General features: G+C 40.2%; 1 protein-coding gene and 1 long non-coding RNA gene across 2 annotated transcripts in view; both read right to left on the bottom strand.

Moving 5' to 3' along the window:
• Window positions 1-13721, bottom strand: part of LOC122817002 — a 135074-nt gene extending 121353 nt beyond the window's left edge. The window contains exon 1 of the long non-coding RNA XR_006367133.1: window positions 13176-13721. This is a non-coding gene — a long non-coding RNA (uncharacterized LOC122817002). The remainder of the gene's footprint in view (window positions 1-13175) is intronic.
• Window positions 1-27500, bottom strand: part of DLGAP4 (DLG associated protein 4) — a 1245417-nt gene that overhangs the window by 639884 nt on the left and 578033 nt on the right. The gene's annotated exons all lie outside the window — the stretch shown is intronic.

Below are 27500 nucleotides of genomic sequence, written 5' to 3'. Positions count from 1 at the left end.
GTAAACCAAAAATGTGATGAGCCCTAAAACGAGGTACATTTCAAAACAGCAATTAAACACAGCATTACTGGATATTTTATACAATCTCCTTTTGCTTCCCCCGACGACCTACTAAACTAAACACATTTGCACATAAACTCTGTTATTGGTACAAGACATACAAAAAGTAAAACAAATATTCCAGTTTAAAAAGAAAAGAACGAAAACAAAAGTGGCTCCCTTAAATACATAGCATGACTCTAGGCTACTACAAAGCCTGATAACGAAAGAGAGAGACAGCGGGAAACGCCTGACAAAAGTATAAGCATCAGATTATAAAAGTTCCTCCTCATTACCTCAGACCACCTCCCTCCTTGCTGTAACACTTTCACCAGCCCACACAGCCCTGCTTCCTCCTCCCCCACACAGGTACTCAAGTCCCACTCAAACTGCCTCCTGCTTTGTTGGAGCACTTGGAACAAATTTCTCAACCTCTTAACGCAAGTAATCTGGACAAAGCCAAAAATAATGGGGGAACAAAAGGACCAAAAAAAAAAAAAAAAAACCCAGAGACAGATTTTAAATATTGCTCTTAATAAATTCATAAACAAGTACTAGGCTAGCTACCCTTGAGGGCCATTTTTGAAAATAGCCAATTCACGTTTTGTGCTCGAATTACTATATCCCATTTGGGGTACAGATTGACTTTACACATCCCATGGTCGATAATGATATAAATACCCCTAAGGAGAATACCTGGAATCATAACAGATAATTTGAGGTGACCCGCGCATGGCATAAAACATTTAGGAGCTGCCTGTGTCCATAGTAGTACAGGGGGCAGTCGGGGGGTAAATGTTCCGTTTCACATCCATAGTTGCAAGTTGCACTCTAATAAAGACAGGGATCAGCTTTATTTTAGGAAGAGGAGGAGTCTGTTCAAGAGCAGCGGTATTCTCTGCGAGATAAACTTTATTAACTTGGAAAGTTGCTAGGAAAACAGGCTTTGTATTAGCATGCAGTTTCTAAAGAATATGAAGTTTGAAACTCAAATGTCATTTAGCATCTTTCACTCCTCCCTGATCAGTCAGAAAATTACAAATTTTATGAAGAACAGACCAAAAATGTGAGGCAGAAATCTGAATAGTTGACAGGTATGATTCAAAATAACACTGAGAAAATCAAGAAGTGAAATTTGCTCTGTGCTGGTTCCACTCCTCGGACATCTATTATTTTTTAGAAGTTAAGTCCAATGTCAAGGGTATCTGGCTTATCCAGTTGGTGAATGGTTGCCAGCTTGGGGCAACTGGAAACCCTCCCATTCCGCAAGATGGAGGTGCACATGCACATGGGTACAGCAATGAAAATCCACCTGTGGGTGTGCAGGAGTGCACACGTACATGTGTGCATAAATATACCCACACACAATGTTACTGTGCCTTACAGTTTATTTTAAGGAATGCAGGTTGCTAAGGGCAACATTTAGCAGCTGCCTATGTCCATCGGATTTCTGAAAAGTAGATGCCAAAAGGAGTGGAACCAGCACAGAGCCCCGGGGCATTCTACTGTCAACCAGCATCTTTATGGAGGTGGTCTCTCTGGTCCTAACTTCTTGGGTCCTGTCTGTGAGCCAGTTACCTATCCATTAAGTTACAATATCCAAGAGAGGTAGTGTATCAAATGCCTTAGCTATGTCTATAGTTCCTGGCATCCGTTGATTGTCCATACTTACACAGAGGGATGACCACTGCAGTCTTCCATTCATGTGGCACAGAATGCATGGTTAAATAGTGACACCAGTGGCCCTGAGAGGTAATATTACTATTTAGGAGGCATCCTGGGATATTATCAGGTCCCACTGAAACTGTATTCTTGGCCTTACAGAGCACATAGAAGACCTGCTCCAGACCGTTAGTTGTTGGGATTACATTAGATGGTATTTCCTCGGGCAGCTGAGAATGAGGGGGGGGCTAGCGCTGGCTATCAATATGTTCGGCCAAAAGATTTGCTGCATCTCCCAGTTCCATGAAACTGTCTCCATTTACCAACAATTTCGCACACTGTTGTGTGCTGCCCTTGAGGTTATGAACATATCTAAAGACCTTACAGCTGTACTTGGCCTGGGACACCATCTTTACCTCAAAATTTGCTTTGTTGGACTTAATTAGTCCTCTTAGTTGTCCATTCAGGTTGATGAGACAATTTATATATCGTTTTGTTTTAGTGTTACACTTCCTAAATTTAGCTACAACTTTTTCTCTCTTTTGTTAGACAACCCATTTAATTTTTGATTCCCTAGGGTGGGTTGTTTTTTTATTCTGTTTTGCTATGCTGGAAGGTTTGCCAATTTGGCATTGCCTAAAAAAAGGAACTCTTTCCATTTCACTGTTGCAGTATTCATTACAATGGGGATCCCCTGCCAAGGATGGCCCACTGTCCGGCCAGTATACCAAAGCCTTTAGGTTGCTTTAATGTACGCCATACATCACACATATGGTCTTCGCGTAGCATAGGGCATCAAGGTGACATATGGACATACAATCCTCAGAACTTCTTTGCCACCAGTCCAAATGCCATTACTTGATATTCAGTCTGACTCGAGGCCCTTCTCAGTATGGAGAACATCGATGTCTGTGCTGTAACTGAAACCTGGTTCAAGGCTCCTGAGAGCACCCCGGCACTATTAGGTTTTACCTCATATCATGCGTTCCGGCCCCAAAACCCGGACCACACCACAAAAGGAGGGGGTGTATCCATATTCATAAAGGATACCCACACCTCCAGGTTGGTGGCAACGCACAAAGCTTCGGAAACCATCCAGGTGCAACTAACCATAGGCAAAACTGCTCTACAGATTGTAGCATGCTACAGGCCACCCTCTCAAACTCAGGAACCCCACACAGCCTTCCTGAAGACACTGGAGGGTATAAATGTATCTCCAAACACCATCATATTGGGTGACTTCAACTACCCGAATATAGACTGGGAACATTACTCAAGCCCTAACTTTCTAGCCCAACGGTTCCTGGAGTTCATAAATTCAAATGCCATGGAACAGCTAGTCACTGTTCCCACGAGAGGAGAAAATATACTAGATCTCATTGTCACAAACATGGGGACAAAATGCTCCACACCAGAAGTATATCCCTCATTGGTGAGATCTGATCATAAACTAATCTCACTGGAAATCCACATGCCCGCCCCACCCCCACAAAAAAAAAGACCATAGTGAAGAACTTCTCTAAAACAAACTTCACACTACTCAAGACTGGTGTGGTATCCTTCAAGGCCCCTGAGCCAGTGGAAACCACAACCCAAGCTGCGGAAGCCCTTACAAATGCCTTCTATGAACACCTCCAGGACTGCATGGATCAGGCAATCCCAAATAAAACCAAGACTCTTTCCACAAAGGGCAAACGTCCAGTCTGGTGGACCCCAGCCATTAACAAACTTTACAATAAGAGGAGAAAGCTATTACATGATAGAACAAAATCCATAAAAGGGAAGTCACCCCTGATCATTATTAGTAAAAGAATAACAGCACTCATAAAATCAACTAAGGCCAATTTTGAGAGAAAAATTGCCATGGATTCAAAGGACAATCATAAGGCCTTTTTCAGCTATGTTAGGAACCTGGGTGGAAACTCCCAGATATGCTCAGAACTAGTCCAAAATGATACAAAAATCACTGAACCCACAGACATTGCCAACATACTGGCAGACAGGTTCAGTGCAAACTTCACCCCCCTCTCCCCCCCTATAGGAGAGATAACTATCCCAGCAGAGTGTAGCCTCCCGGACATCTCAAATGCGCAGGTGAAAGCTGCTCTCTCTAAAGCTAAAAACACAGCATCAATGGGACCGGATGGTGTCCCCGGCTGTGTGCTACACGAGCTAAATGAGGAATTAAACCCGCACATAAGGCAGCTGTTTAATCTCAGCCTTACACAGGATACGTGCCCAAGGAGTGGCGTACGGCAACTGTGGTCCCACTCCACAAAGGCGGCACCTCTACGGACCCTGGTAATTACCGCCCCATAAGCTTAACAAGTCTAGTCTGCAAAGCTATGGAGAGGATCATAATGGAGATCATAAACAAAGATATAGGGGACTTGCAGACATTGGACCCGACCCAGTTTGGCTTTGTCAAGGGAAGATCATGCCTTTTGAACTTGGTCGACTTCTTCGAAACAGTCACCAAGGCCATTGATGAGGGAAAGGCAGTCCATACAGCCTACCTTGACCTTGCAAAGGCTTTCGACAAAATACCCCACTCGGGTATTGTAGAAAAACTTACCAGCTTAAATGTAAACCCATATGTCATAAGATGTGTTGCAAACTGGCTTAAGGACAGAACCCACAGGGTTAGAGTTGCTGGCGCTGTGTCAGACTCCAAGCCGGTCACAAGTGGTGTCCCACAGGGCTCGGTCCTTGGCCCCCTATTGTTTGGCATCTACTTCTCAGAAGTACAGGCCAACATGGGAGGACTTTGGCTGACAAAGTTTGCAGACGACTGCAAACTGGGCGCCGTAGTGGAAAGTGCATCGGACACGGATATCCTTCAGAATGGGCTCACGGAAACAGATAGCTGGTGCCAGAGCCATGGCCTGAAGTTAAACGCCAAAAAATGTATAGTCATACCCTTCGGGAAAAACAAGGTAACCCCAAGCTACCATATAGGTGGCAATCCACTAAGCACAGAAGAGGTTATCTGGGACCTGGGGACCCAGGTTGACAGTGGCCTTTCTTTTGACACTCACATTGCTAAATTGCTAAATGTATAGTCATACCCTTCGGGAAAAACAAGGTAACCCCAAGCTACCATATAGGTGGCAATCCACTAAGCACAGAAGAGGTTATCTGGGACCTGGGGACCCAGGTTGACAGTGGCCTTTCTTTTGACACTCACATTGCTAAAGTGGTTAGAAAGACCTTCTACATTGCCCACCTGATCATGAAGGGATTCACATCCAGATCTAGTGAGGTCATTGTTCCCCTGTACTCTTCACTTATCAGACCAATGATCGAGTACAATGCCCCATTCGGGATGTATCTCACCCGACATCTGCAGCAATTGGAGAGACCCCAAAAGTTCCTCACCAAAAGGATAAAGGGACTCCAAAATCTGTCATATGCTGCCAGATTGAAGAAACTCCAGCTCTATTCAGTCGCATACCGTCTGCTCAGAGGTGACATGTGCCTGACATACAAGGCCATGTCCAACCCGGAATTAATGAACATGCTCCACCTCAAAAAATCCAAATCCACCAAAACCACTAGAGCAAGCGACTTAAACCTTAGCACGGATATAAATAGGATGTGCTGGAGGGATAGATTTATCACTCAGAGACTCCCTATGCTGTGGAATAAAATCCCAGTCCATGTGAGGCAGAGCACCTCGCTGACTCTGTTCAAGAGAAATCTAGACCTGTGGATGGGAGATCATAGGTTTACCCCCGGGAATCATCTCTGTGTCACTGCTGGACAGAGGCACAACAAACTAATGGGCACAGTATTTTTTCATATAAGGGGTGGCGTAAGCCACAAAAATTTGGGCTAGGCTTATAAATGCCTTAGGGCAGATAGCCTAGTATAAACCTATGAACCTATGAACACCCATTCTGTTGCTGGTTCACCAAGCAGTTTCAGATAAGTGCCCTTTTGGGGGGTTTGTATCTTATCTTTTCCTTTTGTGTTTGTTGCTTGTGGGGTTTTATGTCATTCAAGAAGGGTAAATGCCAGTGAGACAGATTCACCATAAAGCCCATCACCAGCAGTGTTTGTTCTGTCTTGGAGCTTCCCATGACCATATGTCCTGTTCAATTTATCAGGCTTTTATTCCTACGACCCCCCCATAGTTGGCTATCTTCTTTGGCCTTGTATTTGGAAAATCAACATCTTAAGCTTTTAGCTAAAGACACAATGGAAGGAACTTCCCACTCTGAGGGTCAGCTGTCTGTGAAGAATGACAAGAAATCTAGGCTGAATTTATCTGTTGTTCACCATCCCCTGGATGTCTCTTCCGTGGCAAATGAAAGCCTGGAGGATCGCCTGGCTCCACCACTGGATTTTTCTGCCATGACCATTTTAGAGGCCAACGTGAATCCAACCTTAAGCCCTGGAGTCCTTGCAGATGTCCTCTTTGGATGCTCATGGGTAACTGCAGTGGACTATTTCTTACGGGCCTTGGGGTGTTCTTCAACTGTTAGTCAAAGGATAAGTCCTTACTACTATTACTGAATGCCATCTGGGCTCTAATTCTTCCAAGTTTTACAATGCAGATGTCCCCTGGAAGAAAAACAGAAGACTAAACATATTTCTCCAGCACCCAAGGTTTCAGAGAGAATTTCAATCTGTGGTTGTTTAATGACTTGATGGAACCGAAACCTCCTCAGGGAGTTTCTCTTCCAGCTCCCCCCCATGGTCATCTACTCCCCTTAAAAGACCCAGGGAACAGTACTCCTAATAGTCATGACACTCTAGGAAATTTCTTTTGGGGACACAATATCTAGAATGGAGTTTTTTTAATGGGATTTTGTCCAGGTTTCTGAGGTAGAAGAGGTATTAGAAGCTCCTGCAAATGCATTCTTCTAGACCTTCTGCGGTTCCTCCAGTTTTGGCTGCTTTGTTGAATGCCTTTTCTATAGCCTCTAAGCCTCTGGATTCCCAGCCTCCTGCCCCCAACAAACCCAATAGGTTTTATAGGATGCCTGCCAGAGGACTGTAAATTTCTATACAAGTATCCTTCGGCTGACCACCTGTGGTGTCTGTCATTTCTGACAAGCCATCTCAGTTGCTGCCTTTTATCTAGCAGACTCTTCATACTGACTCAGGGCACTACCCTCTCTAAAAAACAATCGGAGGGATGAAATACACTTATCAACATAATCTGCCATCACTTTAACAAACAGGAAGCATAAAGATCCAGACAAGCAAAAGTTGAAGGGTCCCATTGTTAACAGGAAGCATAAAGATTCAGACAAGCAAAAGTTGAAGGGTCCCATTGGTAACACTAGGCAGCAGAGCTCAATTAGCATCATGCTAGCTGAGGGGTGGGGGACACCAATCTGTCAGAGGCCAGCACTCCATTCCTGAAAACATGGCACAGGAGTGGATTCTCCTGCCTTCAACCAGAGGCTAAACCAAGCGAGATATCCAGGTTCTGAAAGGTAGAATATCCATCGGGCGACGTGCATGTGGAAACATGGGCTAAACAGAAAATGCTCACATCATAAGCAGTGCTCACAAAACGTATCCCCAGAACAGGGGAATAAAGTTAAAACATTAAAAATTACCCACCATAAGAAAACCAGTGCAGAGAATGGGGAAGGGAGCATAGAGTATAAGGAGGTGCTTAATCTGGTGTACCAGTGATTAATTTGGTGTACCAATGGGGCCAACCCTTCAAATAGTCTGAGCATAGACTCTAAAAGACAGAATTATACCATGATCATCACAGCAACTCTGTCAGCTACTGAACTGGTAGTGAGAAAAGGGTAACCCATTGGTAATATCAAAAGGTACTGGGTTAAGGTGCAAACTTGGGATACCCTAGTTATAGGTAGCATAGGCAACTGCCCAAAACATCAGACAAAGGCCATTTGAGTGCACAGAATTACAGGACAAAAGCAACCTTCAAAAAAAAAAAAATTAGTACTTATCTCTGGACTTTACACGCACGCTCACACACATACACACTGCAACAGTATATACTGTGGTAGGTGGCATGCAGTAGGAAAGCTTGAAGTTGCAGCTCTTTTTACAAGGCAGTTATGAATACCAGACCACAGCTGGCACAATATAAAATTTGAAACATTGTTGTGCTTGGAACTCCTGTTGATAATGAGATATCGAATTATTACATTTTAGTACAAAGGGTTCTACCCAACTTTGGGGTTGTTAACTTTTGCAAGGGCGATTCCCTCCTGTAAACCCCCATAATAAAAGTAGTTTAAGTTAGTGTATCTCACAGTCAGTGGAAATACATGGTTTTCTAACAAAAATAAAGTATCTTAAGGGTTTCTATTTTACACTACAGTACACATGTTCCAGTCTCTTAAAACATTCCTGCTGACCCCCCCCCATGACTTTATTACTGTATGTGTGAACAGCAAATGTATTCACTTCCAGAGCTGTGCACCTTAGAAGTAAAAATATACTTCACCTCCTTTTGCAATGACATCAAGATCAAAATATAGCTTAATAAACTGGTCAAGCAGTCTTAAGCCAGTAGGACTACTCCTCCAAACGTGGAGGGTGAGCTTGCAAATCTATTTAAGTTAAATGAAAAAAATAGCAAAAAGTACAGAGACTTGCAAAATTCCAGGTATGTCCACATGTCAACAGACCAAATGACATGTGGATGTAAGATGTAAGAGGTCAGTCGTTACATTCTTAAAACAATTAAAGCACCTTCCAATTCTCAAAAAAGCATTTCAGTAAAGGTCCCATAGCTTAGTGGGCTGGTGTGCAGCAAAATACCACCTTGTTGTATCTGAAATATGCTAGTTATTTGCTTGCACTTATAAAAAACGGCAATCTTGTTTTTTCACCTGAGAACATACAAGCAACGTATAAACATTTTATAACTCCACTACAAACCAACAACACTGCTATATTTTAAAATGAGCAGTTATCCCTTTGAATAAAATCAGCATCTGATATAATACTGAAGTTAATATCTGGTAAGTACAAGTAGGGCAAATTTGAAATAAACTGGCTGGAAAGAAAATGGTGAACAAAGCTGAACCACTCACATCGGCATGAAAGCAAAAGCTGAGTGAACAAATCTAGACCTTAAAATAAGGCTCACTCCAAACGTATACTAAAGCGGTTTGAGCATTATGAAGTCTATTAAACAATAAAAATCTACAGAACTATACATCTGACTTCCAAGAAGACAACCATCTGTTTTTATGTTCTAGCAATTGTGGAAGCTATCACTGCTAGTGAAACAACTTTTTCCCTAAAACATGTAGGTAGGGGTAAAATAGTAATTTAGACCCCTTTTGATCACCACCTATGTCTGGATATGTGTAGATAGAGGTAAGGGTTGTTGTACATGCGATTACTCGGAGTCATTCTCAACTTATGTGTGAGAGAGAAAAACTTTCATAAAAGCAGAGTTACGTACTATGACAGTTTGAAATGTGGCAGAAAATATTTGCTTCGTTATTAGCTAGTTTTGAAGCCCTATGACTGAGTGTCTGTCAAAATATTACAGCCATCCTCTAATGCAACCTTCTGTACCCTACTTAAACACATTCCTCATTCTCAAAGAATCCCAGAGCCCCTCTGTCATCTTAACAATTTGGGTCCCTCCCACCTTTAACTCGGGTCTCTACCACCTTCTCCGTGAAACACGATGTCCTCAGTCAATCCACAAAGTTCTATAATGATAGTCTGTCACACTGTGTTCAGAATCTTTTTGTTTACATGATCTCCAAGACAAATAATACTAAATCATCAAGAGCCTTTAATCATCCTGAAAGCTTCACAAGTGAAATGTATGTGTTCCATATCCTCACCCCCAATTTGTTCCACATTCTGGAGATGGAAGGTTGAGATCTATGACTGTTAAGAGGTATCTGCAATTTCAGTAACCTTGGAAAGGCTAATAGCAGCAACTGTTTCAGGATGGCAAAAGTTTTGAGCTTCATAAAAATTACATGCAAATGCAAACCACCAAAAACATCCATCCCTTTTGAAAGCCCACTTCATTTAGCTCAGAGTTATAACAAGACAGAGCATATGCAGAAAAATATAGGAAACACCAGACAGTATCAAATAACGCTCCAAAGTTTAATCCACAGTACAAAAATGGCGAGTGCTTTCGTAGCCAGAGCTACTTCAGCAGACAACTCAATAAACGACAAAGGGATTTTTAAAAACAGTAACAGCCTGTCGGTGTCAGTTCCCAATAAACAATTAGTTTAATAGCCACTGATTTAAAGGAGAAGCATTGGATAGAGACATAATATCAACTAATAAAACATTAAAATGAATAAAAATACATAAAAGTGCATATATAGAGACGTTATCTGCGTAGTGGCGTATTAACCAGAGCATATGTTGCCATGCAATAGAAATAAGTCAAGAAACCCCAAAGAACCTGTCCTTGTCAAGGCAAATCAAGGAATGGTAGTTCACCTTCTCACATCTCTGGGATCCCGGTGAAACTACATGTAAGTACATATGGAGAACATGCAACCTTCAGAAAGAGAGCAGCCCAGCTAAAAAACAAACTGGATAATAAAGTACTTGTAGACAAAAGTGTGTGTTTTACCGGTGGAACAGTTTATAACCTGCTCATGTCTTTGGGACAGAAGAACTGGATAATAAAAAAAATGAGGCAGCAGTGTTAGTTTCTGAACCACAGTGCCACCCAGCAAACAAAATGTGCATACACTTTCAATCATTTTCGGTTTCTTTGACTATACCTATGAATCTATGCAATGCTGACAATAGAAGGGAAATGCTGTGGGAACAAAAAAACGAAAGAACAAAAAGGAAAAGGTAATTTGTGCATAGATGAATCACAGCAAACAAGACACACTTGCCATTATAAATAAAAAAAAAACACTTGTTCTGTTAATAATGTCGGATGAAACTGGGTGAGTGACCTCGAACATGGACAAACTTAGTCCAGGATGTAAAGATATTCATAAACATGAAGGTTTTGTGCGGCTTCAGCTTTCCAGGCAAACATTACAATCACCCTATTCTGGGATTTTGAAGATACAGAATTTTTTTTAAACCCTCTATATTATAATGCTATGTTTGTTTAACAGAAAAAGAGCACATAGAGTAACTACCAAATGACAGCATGTATAAATGAAACGTAAGCCAAACATAATATGATTCAAATGTGGTATGTTTTAATTGTAGCTGGGTGTTTTTCTCTCAGACAATACATAACACAGCAGTCACGAGGGTTTTAAACACATACAGAGACATCTCATACCAAGTAAACCCCAGTAGGCAAAACGTAATGTGGTTTATTTGGGGTAATTTACTGCAATAATGGGAATAAAGGCTGAACAACTACAAATAATCACATAAAATGGTAAAAAATTCAATAAAATGCAAATCCTTATGTTTAGCACAGTTCTGCAGATAGGTGATTCAACAAATCACCTGTTTTGCTGAACTGCATTCACAGGCATTTGTGTTTGCTGGAAAACACCTGTCAGAATATCAGGACGGGAGCACAACTTAACCTGCCCCTCATACTCTTCCTTAACAGGAATCATCATGCAAGAAGCCACTGCAATGTATAAAGCACCTAACTGTATTCAGACATTAATTTTTACTAAAAATTACTTGTCATGACACTAGAAGAGGACCATGTTTTCAGTCTGGCCTTACATCCTTCCCTGATCAAAAAAAAAAACACTATACCCACAAGTTCTGCAAAATTCAGTTCAAGTATCCCAGTCCACAACAATCTAGCTACCTTCTGCAGAGAGACTCTCATTTGTAATTGTTCCCTTAGCCGAGTTCATGTGACATAATTTCTTACCTGTTCTTTTCAGATTATGTCTTGTTTGAAACCTTTATTTTGTGGCATTGGACGTTTCCACCTTTTTTTAACCACCACATAACTTATAAATACTACACACCCTTAGGGAATACGGTAATCTCCAAGTGTAGTACCTCGCAGGATGTGCAGTAGCAAAACCCAGGAATCCTTCAAGGGGTAAAACTTAGTGCCTTACAGCCATTGCCACAAATTCATAGTAGAGGCAAAAATATGAAAGCACTTTTACTGTGCCATCACAGGATTGCAACAAATTTGGTAAGGGGTTCTGCACAAGTGTATCTCCAATGCAACATAGTTTGTGACTGTTGACACAAATATGACTCCTGAGCTCAAACTGTCACAAAAGTAGCTTACACACACAAGTATCCACTGCATGTTAAGAATGTCAAGTTTGTATAAAACACCCCCAAATACACTTTCATTTTTGGAAGTGGGGTACTGGATCTTTCAGAGCTTGGGTTTACCAATCTGCCTTAACATGAAAGAAGCCACACACATCAAAATATATCTCTATGGAAAGATGCTATGTGCACAGTGCATTCATATGGTTAGTCAAGAATGACACTTCTTGAAAGAATGTCCACTGCTGATGTTCTTGAAGACAAAACTTCCTGCGTTTGGGCAGCAGAGGAATACTTTAAGAAAACTAAGTGTGTTACTGTAGCCAGATGCATTCCTGACTACTGAAACGGGCATTTCTTTTGGCTCCGATCTGCTAAATTATATGCAAACCTCGGCTGGCAGCCAACATTAACTTTCCACAAGCTACCCAAAAATCCCATGACTAAAACGATGTACTCTAAACTATAATTTAAATGTAAAAATAGGCATGCAAGACATCTGAATAATAGCAAGGTATTACGACGTGCATGCTTGACACCATCACACACACACACCCATCTACACAAATACCAAACACCTACAACCAAAGAGCAAGCGGGCGAAAAAAAATCATCACTCTGCGAGATACTTGGATTCTAAGTTTACACCTACTCGATTTCCAAAAATAGCTGTTGCTGAGAATCCTAAACCAGGTCAAACACAGTTCTTGGTTTACAGCATAATTAAAAGGAGACAAAACGTCTTGATAAAGCAATACAGGTACAACCCCATATAGGATGCATGCAGATACATGCTTAAGCAAGCAAAAGCAATTCACCGGTGGTTAAGTTCGTACACAATTTTACGGCTCTTACGTTTTACAAGTAATTAAAAAACTGTAATCTACATTTTTAATAAACGAGATTCTACACACCCCTAAACCAAGCCCTAACTCGTGTACAATCGAATGTATATCCCAAATAAAATAAAGTAACAAGAAATTAACACTACATAAACGTACGTGCTAGCAGTATTCCACAGCAAGTCCACTGGCATACAAAGGATGCTCATCAAGACGTCTACTGTAACAGCAAAAACTGCACAAGGACCATTCAGATATCAAACGGTTCGCTTCAGACACAAAGCCACGAGACGTGGCTTCACAAATACTACCAGGCATCAGGCTGGGAGCACGGGATCCGCCCTTCTCATTCATAAGACAAAGGGTGCCTCTGTTCCACACTACACACAGTGAAGTGCACGACCACTAAAGGCACGCAGAAGAGATCGGAAAAAAGACTTTGAAAAAGCCTGAACAGTATAACCAACTCACCTGGTAAAAGCCACCTCTTCTGCACCTATCTCCAACAGCCTCCCCAACTCATCGGTCCCGTTACTTCAGGAGGCGGTACTTGCCGGTGACGTGTAAAACATAAAAAAAGCATGTATCCACGTCACCATGTGAGAAGGCGGGGGAAATGGTGGGAAATTGAGGTGGATTCCACACGGTTGGCCCAATTAGAACTGACGATCGCTTTTACCTAAGTAGGCTCCCAAGGAATAGGCAAATCCCACCTTCCTAGTGTCCTTCGAAAAGCTTCAAGTTTCTCGATAGCAAATCGATGTAACTTTACTCTTTTTTTTTGTCACGAAAAAGTTTGTTAGATTGCATTTTTTTCGACACAACAATAATAGTGAGAATAATGCAAAATACAGCTGAATGAAACTGACGATTCCTGCACCCATCGATTGCAATAGCTTCATGTGCATTTGTAGCCTAAGAAGTTTAAGCAGCCCGCGGGGGCGCGCGCCTTAGCCCTTACATAGGAGCTCGCGTATACCGTGAGTACCGGTATCCGAGGATTTCTGTAGACAAATCGCGCCGGTTCTGTAAACGTGTAGGTGCGCAGCATTTTTCCCACGCGCCTTACCCCTTGCTTCCCCCGTGTTACGCATATCTCTCAAGTGCATCTCCGGAGCTCGCAACTATACAGATTTTGCTTCGTGCTTTTTTTTTTTACCTTGGTCAAGAAGCGCTTGATTCACATTTTTGTGGGCAGTGCTTCATAAAATGTGTGGTTTACGACGAAATCACTGAGGTCTGAATTCATTAAATAACGAAATACATTTCTGTTTCATTAAGAAAATGCCTCCCAAGTGAAAACATCATAACAACTTTCTGAGTTTATAAGAGCAAACAACTTGTCCCTATTTTTTGCCCCGATTATTTTTAGCTTTGTCCAAATTTCTTGCTCTTAGAGGTTGAGAAGTATGTTACCATCTTATTAGGAGCGTTCCTTGTTTTGTGAATCTTAAAATGCCCACGTTCCTTATTTTATTTCGCACCAAAAAGGTCAGTGACACGTATTGTTAAGATTTTTAACTGATAACCATGGTAAACAATACTGAATCATGCGAATTTAAAAAAGTAACTTTTTATAAGTCTAAAGCAATTTATTTTAACCATCCCTTGAGTTTTATAGTTGAAATATACCCATGGGATCACTTAATTGACTGTTCTTAACAGAGGCTCAGTTAATTAATTAATAGGGCGGCGAAAGCTGACACACTCTGGCTAGGCTTATAAATGCCCTCGGGCAAATAGCCTAGTACCTACCTTTGAACCTATAAGTTGTTACTAAGCTGCTACATTTGTTTTACATTATGAGAGTCTGCGTTCCACAGTCTGGAGATGGAAGCTGAGAGCCAGACATCAGTATGCGTGTGTTTAGATTTGCTATAGGAAAGATCGAAAACGAAACTGCATTTATTTCACGCAGAAACATAGCCAAACTTGTAACAGTTTAAAGGAGAAACAAAATGGGACTGTTCAGTTGGCAGGTCCAAGTAACGATCCTTTAGCCAAGTGTAGGGCAAAAATTCTGACCAGCTGTAATTCAGTGAAACAGGAGTTGCTTGTCTGGTAATGTTTTAGGTTTGGCTTTTAATGCTGAAAGTTTGATTTGCTCCTTTTTTCCTCTCCGTGAAATTCTGCATACATTTCTGTGCGGAGTCTGCATGTCCCCCCTGTGGTCGCGTGGGTTTCCTCCTACATTCTAAAGACATGCTATAGGTGGATTGGGCACTCTAAATTGGCCCTAGGTGCGAGTGTATGCCTTCTGTGGCGGGTTGGGCTGGCAACTCGACACCGTAAAAACTCCACTGCCAATCATGAGCCTACAGGTGATCCACTGTAGCGCCCCCTTACCGGGAAAAGCCGGAAGAAGAAGGCTATGTGCGGATATAATTTTGCAAAACTTTCCTAATTTTCGGCCTGTCAGGGACTGTCCGTTGTTGTTGATTTTCTGGTAAAACACCGAGGATTATAGCCAGTAATGTTACACTTTATGAAGTGATATCCTTATTATCTAGAAAACGCATGTTGATGCAGAACTTGTCTAGTTAACTTTTTAAGTGAACCCCTCACTAAGCAGGTGAAAGCGATGTCAGATTTGGCACTTGATTTGCTACCTTTGCATCCTTCAGTTTCCTGACAAATAAGCCATAATCCCAGCAAGCAATAATGCCCAACAGGGTGTGCGTTAACGTGTAATTAATGCCCGCCCAACACCCCTGGAAGGGCATTAATTACACATTATGCAATAATTGACCAGTAATATTCTAAAACAAGCACGCAGATTGGCCAGCCCAACCAGCGTGCCTTTTGTAAATCCAGGAAACAGGAAAATACCAACGGAAAAATCGGTCGCCCAGACTAAAACTTTTTTCCATTGTTATATTCTGTAAGTTTTATTTTTTTAACAAAAAAAAAAATCTGTAATCCAGACTCTGGACATACAACAGAGACAAGATGGAGAAAATACTAGGAAAATCAGGAATGTTATTTAAAACTAAAGACAAGTACCTGATTTTCTTTGTATTTCCTCCATTCTGTCTCTCTCCTACCCCTAAACTGTCAGAAACTTTCTTTTAATAACAAAGAAAAAGAAAAGAAAAACGGAGACATTTTCTCCATTGCTTCATTTCCAAAGCACTGATGTACTAGGTATGTGTGGTAACACCACAGTACATAAAAAAAGGCACCAGGGTATTACCAGCCATGGAAGGACAGCACTGCACTAGACATTATTTAAGAAAAGTACTTTTTTTCCTTAAATAATGTCATGTATAACAGCAATAACCGACTCCGTGGTATGGCATATTAAGATTTACCCACAGCTGGCTTTATTTAATTGCTTGTGATTAAACCATACCAACCGTGGGTAAATCTTTATTAATATACCACACTGAGTCATCAGTTATTGTTTAATTTACGCACACCCTGGAGGGCGTTATTACACTTAGAGAATGGGCTGTCTGTAAAATTGTTGTTTTACTTACTTATGTATATTTTTAAGTTCTATTTTATTTTTTTAATATATTTTTGATGTAAAATACTTCCTCCGCCTAATGTTTCATACTTGCTGTAGTATATGTTAATGGTGTTGGAGAAAGCACTTTACATACAAAATATATTAAAAAAATAAAACAGTACTTAAAAAATGCACAAGTAAGTAAAACACAACAATATTACAGACAGCCCATTCTCTAAGGGCTGGCACAGATCATTCTCTCTTCACTCTGTCTCACACATGCTACCGGTAAATCGTTGGTTCACTTTCAGATTTCTCACTCTTACTCTCACACACACACACAGTCTCTCTGCTTTCACACGCACTTTCACTCACACAAGATCGGTTTTACTCTTTCTCAATCTCTCACAGCCTCCAGCGATCTCTCTCACGTGCAGTCTCCTCTGCTTACATACATGCATTCACTCACACATCACTCACGCTTTCTCTCACTGTCTTGCTCTCAGACACACACACACTTCTAGGTATACATTCACTGTAGCCAGTCAACCAGCATGCCAGTATGTTCTTGGTAGATGGAATGAAACCCTCATGTACCATCATTCACCCACTTCAATTACCTCCATATCATCATGCACCCACTTCAAAACTTTACTAAAAGCGCACCTAAAAACATGCTGGCTATGCCCTTGCAACTCCCACACTAATATCACCTACCCCATCCAACCACTACCTTTCTTTCCACCCCACTAACTACCTTGATTATAGCAAGCTCAGATGCTCATAAGCCTAGTACTTATTATACAGCATGAACTTCTTATTGTAACATTTGTTAATGTCTGTTATGTACTTCGCAGATAAAGATTCTAGTTGTCTGCTGATGTACTATGTTCTTCATCTGTAAATATGTTTGTAATTAATTGCTGTGTTAATCAAATTGTTAATCACTATGTGATCCAATGTAACTACTGTCTGTTTATTTTAACTGTGGAGCTTTCTCCCCAGGCCTCTGCTGAAAATGGACCTACGTCCAGTCGGACACTCCCGGTCAACAAATGTAAATAAACAAATAAATACCCAGATGAAACCTATGCGTACATGGCGAGAATACGCAAACTCCACACAGGCTGTGAAAAGAGGTGAGGACTAAATCTTGGACCCAAGAATTTTTCAGTGATCCACGATGTGCCATCCCTTCAGTAGTCTTCCAAGGTGGTCTTTGACCAGAAAGCCTCTGTAGCTTTTTATTTACATACACAGATTCTGTCTCTTTGTCGCAGTCATACACACACACACACGCACACACACTCAGTCGAGCGGTCTCTCTTACTCTCATAAAAGCATACAGTCTCTCTCACATGCTTTATTTATTTATCTTTTCCTTTTTTATTTTACACTCACTAAGCAAAAGTGCTGCTTAGCGAATGTAAAATAATGACTCGCTCACTCTCACTTTCACTGACATGCATGCATACACTGATGCATGCCTTTTTTTTTACATTTTACACTCACATTAGTGATCAGCAGTATGGTTTCATGCCAGGAAAGAGCACTACAGATGCGATGTTTGCTCTGAGAATGTTGATGGAGAAATACAGAGAAGGTCAGAAGGAGTTGCATTGTGTCTTTGTGGATTTAGAGAAATCATATGACAGGGTGCCTAGACAGGAGTTGTGGTATTGTATGAGGAAGTCGGGAGTGTCAGAGAAGTATGTAAGAGTGGTACAGGATATGTACGAGGGTAGTGTGACAGCGGTGAGGTCTGCGGTGGGAGTGACGGATGCGTTTAAGGTGGAGGTGGGATTACATCAAGGATCAGCTCTGAGCCCTTTCTTATTTGCAATGGTGATGGACAGGTTGACAGACGAGATCAGACAGGAGTCCCCGTGGACTATGATGTTTGCAGATGACATTGTGATCTGTTGTGAGAGTAGGGAACAGGTGGAGGAGACCCTGGAGAGGTGGAGATATGCTCTAGAGAGAAGAGGAATGAAGGTCAGCAGGACTAAGACAGAATATATGTGTGTGAATGAGAGGGAGGATAGAGGAATGATGAGGATGCAGGGAGTAGAGGTGGCGAAGGTGGATGAGTTTAAATACTTGGGATCAACAGTTCAGAGTAATGGTGAGTGTGGAAGAGAGGTGAAGAAGAGAGTACAGGCAGGATGGAGTGGGTGGAGAAGAATGTCAGGAGTGATTTGTGACAGACAAGTACCAGTAAGAGTGAAAGGGAAGGTCTACAAGACGGTAGTGAGACCAGCTATGTTATATGGGTTGGAGACCGTGGCATTGACAAAAAGGCAAGAGTCAGAGCTTGACATGGCAGAGTTGAAGATGTTAAGATTTGCACTGGGTGTGACGAGGATGGACAGGATTAGGAATAAGTATATTAGAGGGTCAGCCTAGGTTGGAAGGTTTGGAGACAAAGCCAGAGAGGCAAGATTACATTGGTTTGGACATGTGCTGAGGAGGGATGCAGAGTATATTGGGAAAAAGATGCTAAGGATGAAGCTGCCAGGTAACAGGAAAAGAGGGAGGCCTAAATAAGGTTTATGGATGTGGTGAGAGAGGACAAGCAGGTGGTTGGTATGACAGAGCAAGATGCAGAGGACAGGAAGAAATGGAAACAGTTGATCTGCTGTGGCGACCCCTAACGGGAGCAGCCAAAAGAAGAAGAAGACACTCACTGAACAGCAGAAGCACTGCTTATGGAGTGTAAAATAATGGCGGCCGTTTCATTTTTCTTAGTCCGAGCTCCGCGGTGACTTGATAAGCTGCCGTGAAGCGGCAGGCTCGTTTTTCACCCATCATTACTTGCACATTAATACCCTGCTGGAGAACATTCATTTTCCAATCAGGGTACTTGTGTACAATAAGCCCATTTTCTAAGCATAATGAAAGCACGCACCTTGCTTGAGATTAGCCACACCCCTTTTAGTAAGCCATACCTAGAAGCAACAATTTTTAAATGCCATAAAGTGACTACATGGGCCACCTTAGCTGATTTGTGGCCCTAAGCAATGTTTCATATTATACTCCACCCTGTGGTCTAACATTACCCTGGCACACACCCCATTGCTCCCCTGTTTTCCAGCTTTCCTTGCCAGCTCCTATTATCCAGAATAGTTTTGTCTCGCCACACTTTTTCTAACTTGTCAGCTTTTTCCTACATCCTTCCAACACACCTTAACTGCCTAGGGTTTTCTGTACAAACTGTGTAGGAAAGAATATAATCAAGCTGAGGTCTGGGAGCCTAACTTTGTGGTTATAAATGCTATGAAGTGCATTTTAGAGTTTTTTTTCTACAACCTTTGGTTAAGTGATGGTACCAAATAAAAAATCATGTCTAAGGAAAGAAACTCATTTTTTTCTTTCAAGGAAGAAATAATGTTCAGGGTTTTAATATAGTCAAGGCTAATGACACAGTATTTATAAATAAACGGAGTAGTAGTGCCTCCCTCCTTATCCCCTAAAATGAAAAAAAGATGTTTCTTTCTGTGTACGTCTAGTGCTAAATTGAGTTGAAGGTGAAAGGACAAATAGTGATCGTCATATATTCAAGTAACTGTGTCATACAGCATGCCTTCTCAGCCCTCACTTCAAATGACAATTGCCTTCTGTGTAACCCTTTGCCAAACACCTTCTGTGTGCTCCTTTTAAGTCAAACTAGGACAAAAGTGAAAACAGAGTACACCATATTTCAACCTATTGCTGTTGGCTGTACCTAGTCTCAATAATTCTTTCCAATGTGTTGCGCCAACACAGTAAATCTGTGTAGACAAGCTATAGCAACCTTCTGTGCACACGTCTAAGGTATGATTTTGAGGAAAGTTAAAGAAATAATGATCACACTGTCCCCAGTCAGCATGCAAGCTATTGTGGCCTTCCGTGTACGCCTCTTAAGGTCTACTTTGAGGAAAATTAAAGAAATAATGACAATCCCTAGCCCCTACATAAATTATAGTGATCTCTGTCCACACCTATGATAGGGTCAGTTTTAGATTAGATGGACCCTTGGCAGAGGGCCCTACTAAACCACTTATATAGCCAGGAATGATGATCTCCAGAAGCTCTGAGAACATATATTTTCTGATTCATTTTACACCATGTTTTTTAATTACCCAGTAGAATTATGTGTGCACCTGCCAATATTATTTATTCACACACACACACACACACACACACACACACACACACACACACACACACACACACACACACACACACACAACCTGGTACTGCCCTAACAAGCAAGATCTGCCAAAAGATAGACACACATACACACCATGCTCTCTACAGGTATATTGAAAGAACAGCTCACTTAGAGCACGTCTTTTAGACTGCATTTGAATGCAGATAGCAAATCCAAGTATAAAGTAAATATTTTCGTAAATGTACTTCAGGAGTGCGTTATCTCTCAGAATCATTCAAAATACCTTTGAAGTACTCATCATAACTGGATTTCTTGACTGATACCCTGATTTCCTGACAGTCAGAAAACAGTTCTGATTGGTGGCAACCCTGTATGTCATATACAGAAAAAAAGTGAACTCCTGTGCAGCTTGCCCCCACTGCCTCTAAAACAACACATAAGTTCCAGTGCAATATCCATATATGCACCATGCCTATAAAATAAGTTTTGCCGGTGGTAATTGTACATTTAACCCATGCAAAGAAGCCGGTCACTAGTGGAGTCCTACAGGACCCTGTGCTGGGTCCACTTCTTTTTGGTATCTACTTCTTAGAAGTCAAGGCCAATGTCCAAGACCTCTGGCTGACCAACTTTACAGATTGCAAACTAGACACAGTCATACAATCCTACTAAAATCCTACAGGATGGATTAACACAGACAAATAACTGGTGCCAAAGCCACAGGTTAAAACTCAGTGCCAAGAAATGTGTAATAGTATCCTTTGAGAAGTCATCCACACTAGGATATTTCCTCATCAATAACACACCCCTAAGAGTAGAACCAGTAGTCAGTGATTTGGGTACGTATGTAGATAGCAACCTGGCTTTCTACCAATATGTATCTAAGGTAGTCTGGGAATTATTCTGTACTGCTCAACTTATAAGCAAGGGCATGGCATCTAGGTTGAAAGAATTCATCATTCCAATGTATTTGGCCTTCATCAGGCCCATCAATGAGTGCACTTTGGTATGTACCAGGCACATGCAACAACTGGAACATCCACAGAGGTTCCTCACAAAAAAGAATACATGGCATAAAAAGCATATCCTATACAGATCACCTCAAAGCCACATCTGTAACCCCTATTTCTTACAGACTGTTGAGAGGCAATCTAGACCTGGCATAAAATACATCCTTGGATCAGACTCTGATGGACCTCTTGCATACCTCCAAAACAAATAGCATAATAATTACTTGATCCAGGGATTTAAATTTTCCTTGCAACATTAATAGAATATGTTGGAGGGACAAGTATCTGACTCAGTGAATTCTCCTCTGGGAAAGGTTTTCCATCCATGTGAAGCAGAACTCTACCCTAACCTTATTCACAAGAAACCTAGACCAGTGGATGGGAAATCAGAAATATACACAGGGTCTACCACTTATGCCTCTAATGGACAGAGGCATCTTGCACACTTTGCTCTATCTTACATATATCCCTTAAAATAACCTCTAAGACACATAAACTTGTGGGATAAATTTGGGAAGCCTGGCTAGACTTACAAAGGCCAGTGTATAAGCTTGCAGTATACATTTACAGTGCTTGGCTAGGTTTATAAAGCCCCCCTGTGGTCATTAGCCTAGTATACACCTGTGAACCTTTGAACAAGTACTACTACCACTATTACCGTACTTTGTACTGTCTCCTTCCACTTAAGACTGACACCAGTTTGACTGGATCCTCACACTCCTAGCACCTGGGCATTCTGTGGCTAAAATCTGCCACAAAGCTTCATTTTGTAGTCCCCAGATTTGAATCCCTCAGTTTTTATTTGGTTACTGCACAACTCTGAGGAATTTGCAAAGATGTACAACTGCTCCTTGACCACAGTGGAAACACCCGGGTAACAAAATAAATAATAGAATAAAGCATCCTTAGCTTTTAAAATTCCTTGTTGATACAATTTATCACTTCAATAAGAAATGTGGTATTGCTTAGCTTACATGTCAGTTTTATACTTCTTGAAGTATACACTTGTCTGTATGATTTAAATGCTTGTTAGTGAGTCACAATGTGTTCTAGTACATTGTACACCTATTACACTATGTACTGCATTTTGCCTTTAGCCTGGAGCATGCATCAGAACAGTCGTGTGGATTATGGCACCTTTCCAGTTAGTGTGTGTCCCTTTCATTACAGACTTTTTTTTGCACCCAGGAACAGAGAAACCCTTCTGGAAAGGTCGACCTTCAGCTACTACACCCAACATTCTGGAACAGCTTTCATAATGTGATGCACATTTTTTTACTACTACGAAGCTTAACATTATCCTGAAAGAGTAAATGATATGACCCTTTGCTTACACAGCAGCCTGGCTGACATAGATAGTTCTAACACTTATTTGTCTACCTTAGCTACCTACACAGGGGCCATAATTGCTGGGTTTGCTGCATTATTCCAAGGATCTAATTCTTCAGGGAACTCACATATTCATATTTTTGAGGCTCAGTATGCATCATTATATATATATATATTTTTTTTTTTTCAAAGAAAAATGTGAACACTTATTAAATGCCTTTTTCTTTTTCCCAGCACAATTTATTTTGTATTGTTTTACCATATTTTACTGTTTGTTTGCTAAACAAAATCGTTATCGTTTTTGGCTTGGCATTCATATTTCTGCTGTTATATTACTAAGGAGAGATTTTAAAAAGCAACTGGAAAGCTAGCAAATTTTATTGTGCACAAAAAATGTTATAATATAAGTACCTCTCAGTGAGCATTTCTCCATTTCACCCCCAGTTGACTTGGCCTTGTTCTTGCTCCACATATTTCAGTTTTGAACCTGAATCCCAGTATAGCTTCCACATTGGTAATGTCATACTATAATAACTTGTGTTATTGGCACACTATACATCTCTTAATGCCCTCTTGTACTACACACAGACACACTAAACACATTTTTATAATTAACAGTCACTTCCATTTTGAGGTACACATTTGATTCTGGAGTGGAATGAGTGGGATGGGGGGGTTGCAGGAAGTTCATTCAGCCCCTGAATGGGATTTCTGGCTGTACTGAAAATGAAGTGGAAGAGTCATCACTCAGAATATTACATTTCAGCCAAACATCCCAAGTCTGTTGTATTATTTAATTATTTATGTAATGTCTGAATTCCTTGTGGGTAGCAGCGGTACTGTAAGCAGCCCTGCTACCTAAGAGCGATAAGTGCTTTGGTTAGAAAGTTGGCTGGTTACCTTCATTCTGAAGATAGATACATTTATTATATCTTGGGTTGCAAACTGGCTGCATGACAGAATCTATAAGGTTAAGGCCAAGGACAAGTACTCCAAATAAGCCATTGTCAATGTTGGTATCCCATAGTGCCCTGTGCTGGGACCTTTCTTGTTTATTTTTTCAAGTCTATCACCCCTTTTTCTAGTAATGTGACAGGCAAGGATGCTGATGTCAAAAGGATAGGTATGGCAGAGAGAAACACTGTTGAGCAAAGTTTTCTATAGCACTAGGTTGATACATTGTTTCGTTGGTGTAAGGGTAATGTGTTTGATCTCAAGAAATGCAGTGCTGTACATTATGGAAAACATAATTAACTCTGTCCCTACACTGCAGATTATAAAGTTATACTAAAAGCATCTATAGTCAAGGACCTGCAGGTAACACTAGACTACCAATATAACTTTTCAGTCGTGTAAATTCTGTTTTTGCCCAAGTGTTACATGAGTATGAAGGACATCTTGAGAACTACTATTTGTAGGCATACCTTTCAACCTCTTAGAGCAAGAACTCTAGACATAGTCATGCATAATGGGGGACAAAGGCCCCAAATAAGGACATTTTTAAATATTGCTTTAACAAATTTAGGAAGTTGACAGAATAACACGTTTTGCATTAGCATGTATTTTCTGAAGAGCATGACGTCTAAAACTCAAATGTGTGTCATTATTTTCTGACTACAATATTCAATGATGTGCCAGAAAGACACAATTTTATGAGGAAACAGACAAGTTGAGAGGTATGTTGCAGGGATAAAATGTGATGATTCCTTTATATACTGTACTTACTAAGCCACATATAGAATATGATGGGGCATTACGTATTAATAATAAAACCTGTGTTCATAGATTTAAAAGAATTCAGAAGGCATTCTTAAGGTAAATTATTTTTTTGAGGTGTCAATTATAATGATTATGCACGATGTTAAGCATTCCGTTGCATATAGGTTAATCAGAGGTAATGTTATTCATATTTTCAAGTGTTTAGACTATAACAATATTGCATCATTAGTACACTAATTAGTTAATATATTAGTGTACGGTGTTTCATTTTTGGATTGCTATATTAACACCAAAAATGAGAATGAACTGATTAAATTAACCGTCACATCCTTCACAAATAAAAACAATCACTTTTGTTTACAAGGTTTGCTGAATCTGGAATTTCTTCCCACTACATATGTAGTATATAACTCTCCAGCTATTTCTCAATGGACCATTTTCCTGGGTGGACAGTACCACATAAGAAATTAACGAAACATATTTATAGATACAAGGATATGCTAAAAAACTTGTACATATTTACAGATGCAAGAATATGCTACAATGGCTTGACAACTCTCCATATGACTCAAATTTCCAAGGTGGCAAACTCCTTGGAGGCCTCTTGAAGCCTTGAGTGAACCTTAATCACTAATGAATATTGGGCAATGTACACACACATATACACACATGCACAAACATGCTCTGTGATAGAACAGTACTCTATTCAGAATACGTTCAATGTCTTGTGCCCACCAGCTGTTGGAGCCATTACTGTCATCCTTATGGCCCTCTGAGAAGATAAAGTGGGTTGCTGGAAAATTAATTAATTAATTTTTGTTGACACTTTATTGTGCTTTCTAACAGTCCAAGAAATGAACTGAGGATCTCAACCTGTTTCATTACACTTATTAACAAAACCATTAAAAATGACTGTCTCATAAAGCGTTAGGAATTTATCTGATTAGACAACATGGTCATAAGGAAACCAAAACCTACATTAACCAGTTAGAGGCTCTCAAGAACTCAGATATCATGTGCTTTTTATTGAGATAAATAGTAATGTATGTAATAATTTGGATAGCTGGGCTCATCAATCATAACTTCAAACATGATACAGGACAACATATATGGAGACAATGAAATTGTCAATTTGTACTTCATCGACTCTCAATTTATCATATAAATTACAGCAGTGTGTAGATTATTCAGAATGTACCTGGTTAGTGAATGACAAATTAGGTTTCTATCCATGCTGTTTATTAGGTGACAGATGACTAGGGTGTAGACTATTGTATGCTGGTGGTATGCTGACAGCTGTGGTTAGATTTTGTACCAACATTGGATAACAGTGAGGGGATGGACACTAGTCCGTTTCCCAAATGTTATAAAACTCTTAACACCATGTGTAAAAATGGGGAGAAAGTGGTTGTGGCTGGATGAATGAATAGATGCAAAATTGGAGTGAGCACATTTACAAATGCTAAAAAATAAAATAAACTGAAGAAAAGCAAAAAATGGCACAGGACCAGGTGGCACTCAAACAAGAACAAATATTTAATCCAAATGAAGTAAGCACTTAAGTAAAGGATAGTACCTGTACTTCCTCAGACAAAATTAGATTCACAACTGAAAACATACATTTATATACTTCCTCCCAAGATGCAACCCCAATGAATTAGAATCACATGATCAATTAAGCAATTAAACAATTAATTAAGCAAATATAGTCAATGCTGAAAAAAGAAAGAACAAAGAAAATACTAGTTGAAAAATGTATATACAAATTAATGTATGTATATAAATAGGGTCTATGTCATATATCTGTACATACAAATTGTGGATAACCCTATGTGCGAGACCATATGGTTGACATTTGGAAGTTCGAATATAAAATAAAATAAAAAATAAAAAAACACCTTAATAGTGTGAGCAGGGTGGCAAGCCCCCCTGCACTCCCCACACCTCCTACTTAAATATACCAACTCTGAGACCGCATGTTTGTGTGTATATATATATATATATATATATATATATATACATATACATATATATGTATATATATGTGTGTGTGTATGTATGTATGTATATATCTCCAAACAGTCCGGCAGCCCAAAAACCAATCTGCTCGCTGCCAGCTCACAGAAAAACAGCTAGTCACAGGAGCCGATGATAAAAAATCACAAAGCTTTAATTGTACAAGCCAAAATGTTGAGCGCTTTCACTCGCACAACGGCGAGTTTCATCAGAACAATTAAGCATACTAAATCCATTGATTAAGTAGTGGAAAAAGGCGCCAAAACGCCACTATTCAAATTACCATATTGAACAATATATAAAAATCTAGTGCAAATAAGTAACCTACAACAATTCGTAAACATGCCACAATATAAAGTACAAGTGCTATGTTACATATTGAATTAATGTAAAAAACACATATAAAAATGCATATGTAAAAAAACATATATATAAAAAAAAAACAATTTAGTTCATTCCAACATAAGTAATGGTTTTATGGTCATACTATCATTAAGTCCAGGCTCTGTGGTGGCATCTGTTAAAATCTGCCACCATAGTTCTCTATAAGCCAGATAATTTTTGAAGTTTCCACCCCTAGGATTTCTTCTGATAGTTTCCAGTATACCAAATTTAAAAGAATGTTCGGGCCCAGAATTTAAAATATGTCTACATAGGGCATTCTTAGTGTCTGACTTTCTAATAGAGTACAAATGAGAGTATATCCTCTGCCTTAATTGCCTCTCAGTCTTGCCTATGTAGAAGTACTGACAAACTGAACAGATGGCAATATAGACAAGCATAGTTGATCTACAATTGCCTTTTGCAAAATATATTGTTGAATTGCATACATTGTTGAGACTCACTCTATAAGACTCCAGTATATAGCTACACTGATTGCAAGTGCCACATTTGGTGGTATGAAATTTTTCCAAATGTTTAGCTCTACTAACATTCTCAAAAAAACATTTTAGATTTTTACCCATTTTACCTACAAACAAGGGTTCATGTCCCACAATATTTCCCACATCCTGTATAGAGGTTAGAATGTGCCAGTTTTTCCGTACAATATTTTTCAGCAAGTGACTAACTGGATTATGTTACACTATTAGTGCCTTGTAGAAACATTTGGTAGAAGG

The sequence above is a fragment of the Protopterus annectens genome, chromosome 12.part0 (assembly GCF_019279795.1).
Source record: "Protopterus annectens isolate FY-2018-M chromosome 12.part0, PAN1.0, whole genome shotgun sequence".
Taxonomy (NCBI): Eukaryota; Metazoa; Chordata; order Ceratodontiformes; family Protopteridae; genus Protopterus; species Protopterus annectens.
The sequence above is the reverse complement of the archived record's forward strand: the minus strand, read 5'-3'. Positions and strand labels throughout refer to the sequence as shown.